We start from the raw sequence: 12799 nt of genomic DNA, 5'->3' as shown, positions 1-12799 counted from the left end.
TAGATGATGTCGAGGAAGAATTTGACTGCCTCTTCCAAGCGGATGTTGGTGATAGGCTTCGCCTCTATCCACTTGGTGAATTTGTTCACTGCTATGAGTTGGTGAGTGAAGCCGCCTAGGCCCTTTTTGAGGGGCCCTGCCATGTCGAGGCCTCAGACCACGAATGGCTAGGTGATGGGAATGGTTTGGAGCTCCTATGCCGACAGATGAGTTTGCCGAGCGTAGAACAGGCATCCCTTGCACCTATGGATGACCTCCTCTGCATCTCGTAGCATGGTGAGCCAGTAAAAACATTGGCGAAAGGCTTTTCTGACCAGCGACCTCGGGGCCACGTAATGTTTGTAGATTCCAACATGGACCTTGAGGAGGAGTTGTTTCCCTTGGTTGGTAGGGATGCACTTGATGAGTACCCCTAATGGACTTCGCTTGTAGAGTTCATCACCGATGGCGATGAATGTCTTGGCGTGTCGAGCGATCCATTGAGCTTTAGTCCTTTCGGGTGGGAGAACCTCCTTGAGGAGGTAGGCAAGTAGCAGCGCTCACTAGTCGATTTGATCGAGTGCCAACACAACGACGTCGACGGGCGATGTCATCATGGAAGCACTAGGGTCGGAGCCCCTGAGTGTTGGTTTGGTGTCGGGGTCGGAGCCCCCTAGCACCGGGTTGGCGTCGGGGTGTGTCTGGATTGGACCCTCTAGGATGTGGGTGGATGGTTCATGGAGGTCGTTGATGAAGACCCTGCTTGGAGATAGATCTTGTCTAGCAGCCAACTTTGTGAGAAAACCGATGGCATCGTTGTCCTTTCAGGGGACGTGATGCTGCTCAATCCCCTAGAATTTGTCCTCAAGCTTGCGCACCTCTTGGCAGTATGCTACCATGAGGGGGCTTTTGCAGGAGGACTCCTTCATGGCCTGGTTGACGACCAGCTCTGAGTCACCGCGAACATAGAGTCACGTAGCACCAAGCTTGATGGCGATGCGTAGTCCGTTGATGAGGGCCTCATACTCCGTAGCATTGTTTGAGGCTGAAAAGTGGAGGCAGATGGTGTAGCAGAGCCTACTCCCATCTAGGGAGATCAGAACCACTCCAGCCCCTGAGCCGGGCACCATAACGGACCCGTCGAAGTACATCGTCCAATACTCGTGGGTGATGTCTAGGGTCGGTAGCTGGACCTCCGTCCATTCGGCGACAAAATCTACAAGAGCCTGAGACTTAATAGCGGTGCAGGGGATATACCTGATGTCATGGCCCATGAGTTCGGGTGCCCACTTGGAGATCTGTCTCGCGATGTCATGGTTGCGGACGATGTCCCTGAGCGGGTATGAAGTGACGACCGTGACTTCGTGGTTGGTGAAGTAGTGCAGGAGCTTCTGGGCTACCATCAGCATGGCGTATAGGAGTTTTTGCACCTAGGGGTACCAGACCTTGGGGTCGGTGAGTACCTCCCCGACGAAGTATACGGGTCACTAGACCTCAAGGTGGTGTCCTAGCTCCTCTCTTTCAATGATTAGGGTGGCGCTCACCACGTGGTTGATCACCATGACGTAGAGGAGGAGAGATTCTCCCTGTTCAGGAGTCATGAGGATCGAGGCCGACATCAGCGATGTTTTGAGGCTCTCCAAAGCCTGTTGTGCCTCTTTAGTCTAGACAAAGGTGTCCGTCCTCTTGAGGAGCTTGTAGAGAGGCATCCCTCGCTCACCAAGCCGGGAGATGAACCGGCTCAGGGCGGCCAAGCAGTCGGTGAGCCTCTATACGCCCTTGACATTGTGTATAGGGCCCATGTTGGAGATGGCCATGATCTTTTTAGGGTTGGCCTCGATACCATGTTCGGACACGATGTATCCAAGCAGCTTCCCCTTCGAAACCCTAAAACACATTTTTCGAGATTCAATTTGATGTTAAACCATTAGAGATTCGCGAATGTTGCGGCCAAGTTTGCGATCAGGTCACGAGCTTGAGCCGTTTTGATCACTATGTCATCAACATAGATGGTGATAGGTGGTTTCGGCCACTCGACTTGATCAGGCTGATTGAGCAGATTGATTTGGTCGGTGAAGCATTGCTACATGCACCTATGGTAGGTGGCGCCAACGTTCTTTAGACTGAAAGGCATGGTTAAGTAACACTACAAATCATACAGGGTGATGAATGAGGTCACGAGTTGATCAGACTCTTTCATTGCAATCTAGTGATAGCCTGAGTAGGCATCTAGAAAGGAGAGGATCTCGCATCCTGAGGTGGAGTCAATTATCTAGTCTATGCATGGTAAAGAAAAGTGATCCTTTGGACACGCTTTGTTGAGGCTAGTATAATCAATGCACATTCTCCATTTCCTAGTCTTCTTTTTAACAAGAATAGGATTGGCAAGCCAGTCAGAGTGGAATACCTCTCTGATGAATCTGGCTACTAGGAGTTCGGCGATCTCCTCGCCTATGGCCCTACACCTCTCATTGTCAAAGCGGCATAGGCGTTGCTTGGTGGGCTTTGAGCCCAGGATGAGGCGTAGTGCATGCTCAGTGATGTCCCGTGGTATGCCCAGCATGTTAGAAGGTTTTCATGCGAAGACATCATGATTGGCACATAGGAAGTCGATGAGCTCGCATTCCTATTTGGTCAGGAGTTGGGTCTGAATCCGCACCATTTTGGTTGGGTCAGCGAATTCGATCCCCACTGCCTTGGTTTCCTCGAGTGGGCGGAAGGCGGTCAAGGAGGTTGGTTTGTTGAAGTCTAGGACTATTGGGGTCGACAACTCCCCGAGCCATGGGAGGTCAGAAGAGTTGATGACGGTAGTGGTGAGCTCGTAATGCTCGCGGTCGCACGTGAAGGCATGCAAGAAGGTGCTACCCACAGTGATGACGCCATTCGGTCCCAGCATCTTCAACTTCAGGTAGGTGTAGTTGGGGACCACCATGAACTTAGAGTAGCATGGGCGTCCCAAGATGGCATGGTAAGACCCCGGGAAGTCCACCACCTCAAAGGTGAGCACCTTTGAGCGGAAGTTGGCTCGGTCGCCAAATGTGATGGGCAGGTTGATCTGCCCGAGTGGGTACGCCTGCGCTCCTAGGATTACGCCGTGGAAGGGAGAGCTTGTTGGACAGAGCTCTGACCAAGGGATGCGCATGGCGTTAGGATGTCGACGTAGAGGATGTTGAGGCCACTGGCTCCATCCATTAGCACCTTGGTGAGGCGCTTCTTGCGGATGATGGGGTCGACGACGAGCATGTAGCATCCCGGTCTAGCGATGTGGGATGGATGGTCCCTCCGATCAAAAGTGATTAGAGATTCTAACCAGCGAAGTAAGGAGGGGATGGCCGTTTCAGCGACGCACGCCTCTCGATAGCGCACTTTGTGCTGGCACTTGGAGTAGACAGCATCGGATCCTCCAAAGATCATGATGCATTCCTTGGGGTCAGGGAAGCCATCCCCATCCTTGCCCGGCATGCCTCCTTTCTTGGCTACTGCCTCCTTGCCCTTTCCTTCTTTCGGCCCGCCGACCTATTATAGGAAGCGCTTGAGGAGCTTGCGGTCCTTATAGAGGTGTTTGATGGGGTAAGCGTGGTTGGTACAAGGGCTATCCATGAGCTTGCTGAAGTGGTCAGGCAGGCCCTGCTGGGGCTACTTGCATGCGCGATCAGCAACGGCGACCAACACGGAGTTGGCCGGTCGGCGCCGATCCTTCTTGTTCTTCTTGCCCCTCTGCGTGGAGGGGCCCTCATCTTGGTCCTCGTGCTTGGCTGTGCCCTTGTTCCAGCCTCCATTGAAGACCGCTCTAACCACCTCCTCACCGGAGGCGTGGTTCGTGGTGATGTCGAGCAGGTCACGGGTGGTTCGGGGCTTTAGGTAGCCAAGCTTGTGGATCAGGGACTCACAGATTGTCCCGGAGAGGAATGCGCTGATGATGTCCACGTCAACGACATTAGGTAGGGAGTTGCACCACCTTGAGAACCTATGGATGTAATCCCATAGGGACTCGCTGGGCTCCTGCTGGCAGCTCTTGAGGTCCCAGGAGTTTCTAGGGTGAACATACGTCCCCTAGAAATTCTCGACGAAGACCCTCTTGAGGTCCGCCCAGTCACGGATGGTATCGTGCGAGAGGAATTCAAGCCATGCCCGAACATGTTCCCCCATGCAGATGGGGAGGTACTAAATGATGAAGTGATCATCATCCACTCCCCTAGCTCAGTAGGCGAGCCAGAAGTCTTTGAGTCATATACCAAGATTTGTCTCCCTGGTATATTTGGCGATGTTGGTCGGTGGTCGGAAACGCTGTGGGAACGACACTCTCTGGATACGTCGGCCAAAGGCCCACGGTCCTGGGCCATCTGGGCTAGGACTTTGGTTGTCCGGTCGGTGACCACGCCTAGGGTGCATCTCCCCGGTCTCCTCGATGGTCCTATCGAAGCCCATGTCGTCTGCTCTCACTGTCGCCCGATGGACGTCATCATCATGCCGAGCCCGACGCCGGTTGCTGATGACACTATGAGCGTCTTGGTTCGGCTTGAGGCATTCACGCACAAGCGGTCGATGTGGAGTGGGTGCTAGGTCAAGCTATGGCACAGCTACGCCCTCCTGTGCCATGATCAGTAGCTGTAGCGATGAGTAGATGGAGTGATTCATCTGGTGCGTCCCTGCTCCCCTGGTAGGGAGAGAGGCCGCGAGTTGGTGTCATGATGCGGAGCTCTCCGCCTATTGAACGGCGACGGTTTCCACCTATGCCCAGAGGTTCTGGTGGATCGCCTATTTCTGGGGGTTGTCCGGCTCGGGAAGGCCGCGCAGAAGCATTACGCGCCGCGGCAATGTTTTGGCCAGCCCAAGCGAACTGTGGGGGATCATTCTTCCTTCCATGATGTTGTGCTGGACCTAGCGAGTGTGACCCTAGGCGCTGCTCGCCAGGTTACGCGCGCAGGGCGCATCGTGGTGCGCTGAGCGCGCTGGCACAGGTGGCGGCTAGTTCTGTCGCCTTTGTCATAGCTCCTCACCATGCGCCTGGGCACATATGAGGGCATCCATGCGAGGGTCCAGAGGGGTGTGGGTCTGAAGTGACTCTGGCACCTCCAGCGGCTGTCCCAGAGCATCCACCATAGCGCACTCTTGGGACAGAGGGTGGCTAGGTGCCACGACGTCGCTGATGCTGGAGCCGTCGCTCTCAACATCAGCATCTAGGAGGTCATGAAAAGAGGTGGGAGCATAGCTCGCCATCCCCATGAATTCGGATGTGAGAGGGGGCGGCGCTAGCATTCTTTGGAGCCCCCAGGCATACGCGTCCGCGGGGGACGCGAGGCCGTAGAAGAACCAGTCGCATGGCGGTCGCGACAGGGGCAACGGGGTCCCTCCGGAGAATCGGTGAAAGATAGTAAATAGCGAGTAAATAACAAAGCGTACATTACTCATAGTGGGGTTTGAGCAGAGCATATGCTCGGAATGAAGCGTAGGCGCCTCACCGTTGAAGTCGCCGGGTGTCTCGGAGCTGATGGAGGATGCGTCTCCTCCGACAGGCGTCGGAACAAGTGCCTCCTCACAGAGGTGCAGCACGCCGAGCCAGTCGCCGACGAAGTCCAGGCTACCAAAGAGGAAGGCCTAGGACAGCTCGAAGATGGGTGGAACCCACATGCCAATAGGTGGGAGTGTGGGAAACTCCAGTGAGCCGAAGTGAGTCATATCACTTGAGCCAACCATGGCGAAGATGGCGGAAAAGTGGGCCATCCGATGACCAAAAGTGTGAACGTACAATGTCTTCCCCAAGGATGGCGTCAACTGTTGGTGCAGAAAGTGACCAACACGTAAATATTTATAGTTTTGTCGTACATTGTGATTGGATATGGCCTAGCACTCAATGACACAGGGTTTATACTGGTTTAGGCAACGTGCCCTACGTCTAGTTTGAGTCGGTCGGTGACTTTATTCCTGAGCCCATGTGCTCGAAGTTTGCTGTGGGGTTACAAACAGAAGAGAGAAAGATGGGGGTGCAAGAGGTCCGGTCGGACTCTAGTCTGAAGCACCGAGAGTGACGGGAGCTCCGCTGTGCGCTAAGTGTTTGAACGTTTGTTGTTCGTTGGGATCCTTGGTCTTTCGGATCATGTGTGTTGTTTGAGTTGTGAACTGATTTGATCCCCCCGTTGGGAGAGAGCGCATCCTCTTTTATAGATAAAGGGGACGGCCTTTACAAGTGAGGAAGAGAGAGTACATATGCTACTAAGTCATGTTGCCCACGCCGTCGGGTACAGGACGATGGTAGGCGCCCATAACACTGTTTGTGTCAGACGCATGTGGAAGGTTTTACCGTATTCACTGTGTATGGAAAATGACAGCGCCCACAACACTGTCGATGCCCAGAGGCACGTGAGGGTTTTTACCATGTTTGCCTGGTATGGGAATCGATGGCGCCCACAACACTGTAGGGCAAATCGTCGGCACCCACAACACTGCTCGGGTTCAGACATACCTAAAAGGTTGCAGGGCACCCTTTTGACATGTCCTGACGGTACTATCATGCAGGTGTATAGGGTACGGTCCTTGGTTTTGTGGTTGACTTGAGCGTCCTGCCTTACTTGCTCCGCTCGTTTCCTGGTCCTCACCGAGCGAGCGTCCCTAGTCGGTTGGTTCCAATCGGCTCCAACTGTGCCAGTTGGAGAAGAGCTATAAGCAGAGGTTTGGTGTAACCCCGATTGGAGACACAGGCCGGAGTCAGAAGCGTTGTTGGCCAGTCCTTCTGGTTGGAGAGGCGGGCCGGAGTCGGAAGCGAGGCCTTCCGGTCGGAGAGGCGGGCCAGAGTCGGAAGCGGACGTCGTTCCTCCCTGCCCAAGCCTTCCGGTCGGAGATTGGATCGCCCTTCTAGCCTGTCGTTAGGTTTTTTGGGCCGACCCAGGAGTTGTGCGTCGTTTGCAATGTCGTCTGCTGGGCCAAGCTTTTATTGGAAAGTAGGTCCATGAGGGACTTCGGGTTTATGAACTCAATAAATAGCATCCGGTGTCACATAGAGATATAGTTGGGGAGACAAGTTCAGCTCCTCATATACATCCAAAGCGATTGTGGGGCTACCCACAGTGATGACGCCATTCGGTCCTAGCATCTTCAACTTCAGGTAGGTGTAGTTGGGGACCACCATGAACTTAGAGTAGCATGGGCGTCCCAAGATGGCATGGTAAGACCCTGGGAAGTCCACCACCTCAAAGGTGAGCACCTTTGAGTGGAAGTTGGCTCGGTCGCCAAATGTGATGGGCAGATTGATCTGCTCGAGTGGGTACACCTATGCTCCTAGGATTACGCCATGGAAGGGAGAGCTTGCTGGACGGAGCTCTGACCAAGGGATGCGCATGGCGTTAGGATGTCGACGTAGAGGATGTTGAGGCCACTGGCTCCATCCATTAGCACCTTAGTGAGGCGCTTCTTGCGGACGATGGGGTCAACGATGAGCTTGTAGCATCCCGGTCTAGCGACATGGGATGGATGGTCCCTCCGATCAAAAGTGATTAGAGATTCTAACCAGCGAAGTAAGGAGGGGATGGCCGTTTCAGCGACGCACGCCTCTCGATAGCGCACTTTGTGCTGGCACTTGGAGTAGACAGCATCGGATCCTCCAAAGATCATGATGCATTCCTTAGGGTTGGGGAAGCCGTCCCCATCCTTGCCCGGCATGCCTCCTTTCTTGGCTGCTGCCTCCTTGCCCTTTCCTTCTTTCGGCCCGCCGACCTGTTATAGGAAGCACTTGAGGAGCTTGCGGTCCTTGTAGAGGTGTTTGATGGGGTAAGCATGGTTGGTACAAGGGCTATCCATGAGCTTGCTGAAGTGGTCAGGTAGGCCCTGCTGGGGCTACTTGCATGCGCGATTAGCTACGGCGACCAACACGGAGTTGGTCGGTCGGCGCCGATCCTTCTTGTTCTTCTTGCCCCTCTGCGTGGAGGGGTCCTCATCTTGGTCCTCGTGCTTGGCTATGCCCTTGTTCCAGCCTCCATTGAAGACCGCTCTAACCGCCTCCTCACCGGAGGCGTGGTTCGTGGTGATGTCGAGCAGGTCACGGGTGGTTCGAGGCTTTAGGTAGCCAAGCTTGTGGATCAGGGACTCACAGATTGTCCTGGAGAGGAATGCGCTGATGATGTCCATGTCAACGACATTAGGTAGGGAGTTGCACCACCTTGAGAACCTACGGATGTAATCCCATAGGGACTCGCTGGGCTCCTGCTGGTAGCTCTTGAGGTCCCAGGAGTTTCCAGGGCGAACATACGTCCCCTAGAAATTCTCGACGAAGACCCTCTTGAGGTCCGCCCAATCACGGATGGTATCGTGCGAGAGGAATTCAAGCCACGCCCGAACATGTTCCCCCATGCAAATGGGGAGGTACTGAATGATGAAGTGATCATCATCCACTCCCCTAGCTCAGTAGGCGAGCCAGAAGTCTTTGAGTCATATACCGAGATTTGTCTCCCCGGTATATTTGGCAATGTTGGTCGGTGGTCGGAAACGCTGTGGGAACGACACTCTCTGGATACGTCGGCCAAAGGCCCATGGTCCCGGGCCATCCGGGCTAGGACTTCGGTTGTCCGGTCGGTGACCACGCCTAGGGTGCATCTCCCCAGTCTCCACGATGGTCCTGTCGAAGCCCATGTCGTCTGCTCTCACTGCCGCCCGATGGACGTCATCATCATGCCGAGCCCGACGCCGGTTGCTGATGACGCTATGAGCATCTTGGTTCGGCTCAAGGCATTCGCGCACAAGCGGTCGATGTGGAGTGGGTGCTGGGTCAGGCTATGGCACAGCTGCGCCCTCCTGTGCCGTGATCAGCAGCTGTAGCGATGAGTAGATGGAGCGATTCATCTGGTGCGTCCCTGCTCCCCTGGTAGGGAGAGAGGCCACGAGTTGGTGTCATGATGCGGAGCTCTCCGCCTATTGAATGGCGACGGTTTCCACCTATGCCCAGAGGTTCTGGTGGATCGCCTGTTTCTGGGGTTGTCCGGCTCGGGAAGGCCGCGCAGAAGCATTACGCGCCGCGGCGATGTTTTGGCCAGCCCAAGCGAACTGTGGGGGATCATTCTTCCTTCCATGATGTTGTGCTGGACCTAGCAGGCGTGACCCCAGGCGCTGCTCGCCAAGTTACGCGCGCAGGGCGCATCGTGGTGCGCTGAGCGCGCTGGCGCAGGTGGCGGCTAGTTCTATCGCCTTTGTCGTAGCTCCTCGCCGTGCGCCTGGGCACATACGAGGGCATCCATGCGAGGGTCCAGAGGGGTGTGGGTCTAAAGTGACTCTGGCACCTCCGGCGGCTGTCCCAGAGCGTCCGCCATAGCGCACTCTTGGGACAAAGGGTGGCTAGGTGCCACGACGTCGCCGATGCTGGAGCCGTCGCTCTCAACATCGGCATCTAGGAGGTCATGAAAAGAGGTGGGAGCGTAGCTCGCCATCCCCATGAATTCGGATGTGAGAGGGGGCGGCGCCAGCATTCTTTGGAGCCCCCAGGCATACGCGTCCGTGGGGGACGCGAGGCCATAGAAGAACCAGTCGCATGGCGGTCGCGACAGGGGCAACGGGGTCCCTCTGGAGAATCGGTGAAAGACAGTAAATAGCGAGTAAATAAGAAAGCATACATTACTCATAGTGGGGTTTGAGCAGAGCATATGCTCGGAATGAAGCGTAGGTGCCTCGCCGTTGAAGTCGCCGGGTGTCTCGGAGCCGATGGAGGATGCGTCTCCTCCGACAGGCGTCGGAACAAGTGCCTCCTCACGGAGGTGCAGCACGCCGAGCCGATCGGCGATGAAGTCCAGGCTACCAAAGAGGAAGGCCTAGGACGGCTCGAAGATGGGTGGAACCCACATGCCAACAGGTGGGAGTGTGGGAAACTCCAGTGAGCCGAAGCGAGTCGTATCACTTGAGCCAACCATGGCGAAGATGGCGGAAAAGTGGGCCATCCGATGACCAAAAGTGTGAACGTACAACGTCTTCCCTAAGGATGGCGTCAACTGTTGGTGCAGAAAGTGACCAACACGTAAATATTTATAGTTTTGTCGTACATTGTGATCGGATGTGGCCTAGCACTCAATAACACAGGGTTTATACTGGTTTAGGCAACGTGCTCTACGTCTAGTTTGAGTCGGTCGGTGACTTTATTCCTGAGCCCGTGTGCTCGAAGTTTGCTATGGGGTTACAAACAGAAGGGAGAAAGATGGGGGGTGCAAGAGGTCCGGTCAGACTCCAGTCTGAAGGGCTGAGAGTGACGGGAGCTCCGCTGTGCGCTAAGTGTTCGAACGTTTGTTGTTCGTTGGGATCCTTGGTCATTCGGATCATGTGTGTTGTTTGAGTTGTGAACTGATTTGATCCCCCCGTTGGGAGAGAGCGCATCCTCTTTTATAGATAAAGGGGACGACCTTTACAAGTGAGGGAGAGAGAGTACGTATGCTACTAAGTCTTGTTGCCCACGCCGTCGGGTACAGGACGATGGTAGGCGCCCATAACACTGTTTGTGTCAGACGCATGTGGAAGGTTTTACCGTATTCACTGTGTATGGAAAATGACGGCGCCCACAACACTGTCGATACCCAGAGGCACGTTAGGGTTTTTACCGTGTTTGCCTGGTATGGGAATTGATGGCGCCCACAACACTGTAGGGCAAATCGTCGGCACCCACAACACTGCTCGGGTTCAGACATACCTAAAAGGTTGTAGGGCACCCTTTTGACATGTCCTGACGGTACTGTCATGCAGGTGTATAGGGTACGGTCCTTGGTTTTGCGGTTGACTTGAGCGTCCTGCCTTACTTGCTCCGCTCGTTTCCTGGTCCTCACCAAGCGGGCGTCCCCGGTCGGTTGGTTCCAATCGGCTCCAACTGCGCCAGTTGGAGAAGAGCTGTAAGCAGAGGTTCGGTGTAACCCCAATCGGAGACGCGGGTCGGAGTCAGAAGCGTTGTTGGCCAGTCCTTCCGGTTGGAGAGGCGGGCCGGAGTCGGAAGCGAGGCCTTCCGGTCGGAGAGGCGGGCCAGAGTCGGAAGCGGACGTCGTTCCTCCCTGCCCAGGCATTCCGGTCGGAGATTGGATCGCCCTTCTAGCCTGTCGTTAGGTTTTTTGGGACGACCCAGGAGTTGTGCGTCGTTCGCAATGTCGTCTGCTGGGCCAAGCTTTTGTTGGAAAGTAGGTCCATGAGGGACTTCGGGTTTATGAACTCAACAAATAGCATCCGGTGTCACATAGAGATATAGTTGGGGAGACAAGTTCAGCTCCTCAAATACATCCAAAGCGATTGTGGGGCATCACCAAACTCATAATGTCCACAAATGGTTATGGAAATGCTAGTGTCAACCTAAGCATAAAGTATTCTTCCGGCTCTTACTCAAGGACAGGCTAAGTACTAGAAACATCCTGGAAAGAAAGAATACGCACTTGGACTCATACAATTGTGTGTTATGTTTACAGAACACATGAGAGACCTGTCAGCATCTCTTCCTACAATGTCCATTTGCAAAGCATTGCTGGGAACTGATACACATTGACATCCCTCTGAATGAAACCTTTCCAGAGCTCTCAGATTATCTCAAAGATAGACTGCATTCACAATTCTTCGTGACAGCAGTAGTGCTCATTTGCTGGACAATTTGGTCAGTTAGGAATGACCTGATCTTCAAGGGCATTCAACCAATTATAACGCATGCCAGAAGACTGTTTTCTTCAGAAATGCTCTTGCTGTTGCGTAGAGTTAAGCCAAGCATTACTAATCAGTTTGATCAATGGATACAAGCTTTGATGTAATTCATAGTTTAGATCTTTTTTTTTTTGTTTCCTTCTTTGTTTCTTGAATTTGCCCCTTAAACTTTAGGCATCTGCTCCGGTACTCCTCCCCCAAAGATTTGCACGAATTTTAAAGCACCCAATTAAGGTAATTAATTTTTTTGCTAATAATTTTCTATCTGGGCCACGCTTGGACCTAGCCTGTCCGTCCAGCCCTGAGTCCAGCCCGTCCCAAAGTAAAGTCATCGTCACGGAAGGAAACGTCTTCATCCATTCATTCGTCGAGGAAGGAGACGGCGCCGCCGCGTCGATATTCCGGAGCAGCGGAACCCGGCCGACCGAGGGACGCCGGCACCTCGGCACCACGGCAAGGACCCGCCGCGCCGCCGGCCGGGGGAGGCGCCCACCCGCGCCACCAGTCTGAATGTCTGATTGCACACGCCGGAGTGCCCGCACTTGTTGTAGTCGTCGTAGTCATACCGGGGCCCCTGCAAGTAGTCTACCCACTCTTGCTAGTCCGGCTCCCACACGGCGTGCTCGGCCTTGGGCCGTGCTGCAGTTCAGGACGGCGCGGGACAGGGAGGGCGTGCCGGGCTTCGCGGCGTAGCTGAAGCTGACCTCGCTGGGGCCTACCGTCACCTGGGAAGACGAACCTGTCGGAGTACGAGTAGTACATCTCCGGCATGCCGCTGAACCATCGCCCGTTCCACACTCCCGTGCGATACTTGATGCCGCTCGAGTCATCTCGGGCAGCAACACTCCTCGCCTGACCATGGTATATACCGGAGGTCCCCCGGTCGCCGGGCGAACGCCACGACATGAGGGACCACCCGCCGCCGATCCACAGGTTGATGCCGATCCACAGGTCTCCTTCTTCCTCGACCAATGAATGGATGACGTTGCCTTCCGTGACGATGACTTTACTTTGGGGACGGGCTGGACGAACGGGCTGGGCCCAAGCGTGGCCCAGATAGAAAAAAATAGCAAAAAAATTAATTACCTTAATTGGCTGCTTTAAAATTCGTGCAAATATTTGAGGGAGGAGTACCGAAGCAAATGCCTAAACTTTAACCTTTTTTAATATATCTTTTCAG

The sequence above is a fragment of the Miscanthus floridulus genome, chromosome 17, assembly GCF_019320115.1.
Source record: "Miscanthus floridulus cultivar M001 chromosome 17, ASM1932011v1, whole genome shotgun sequence".
Classification (NCBI taxonomy): domain Eukaryota; kingdom Viridiplantae; phylum Streptophyta; class Magnoliopsida; order Poales; family Poaceae; genus Miscanthus; species Miscanthus floridulus.
This window is presented reverse-complemented; position numbering follows the sequence as displayed.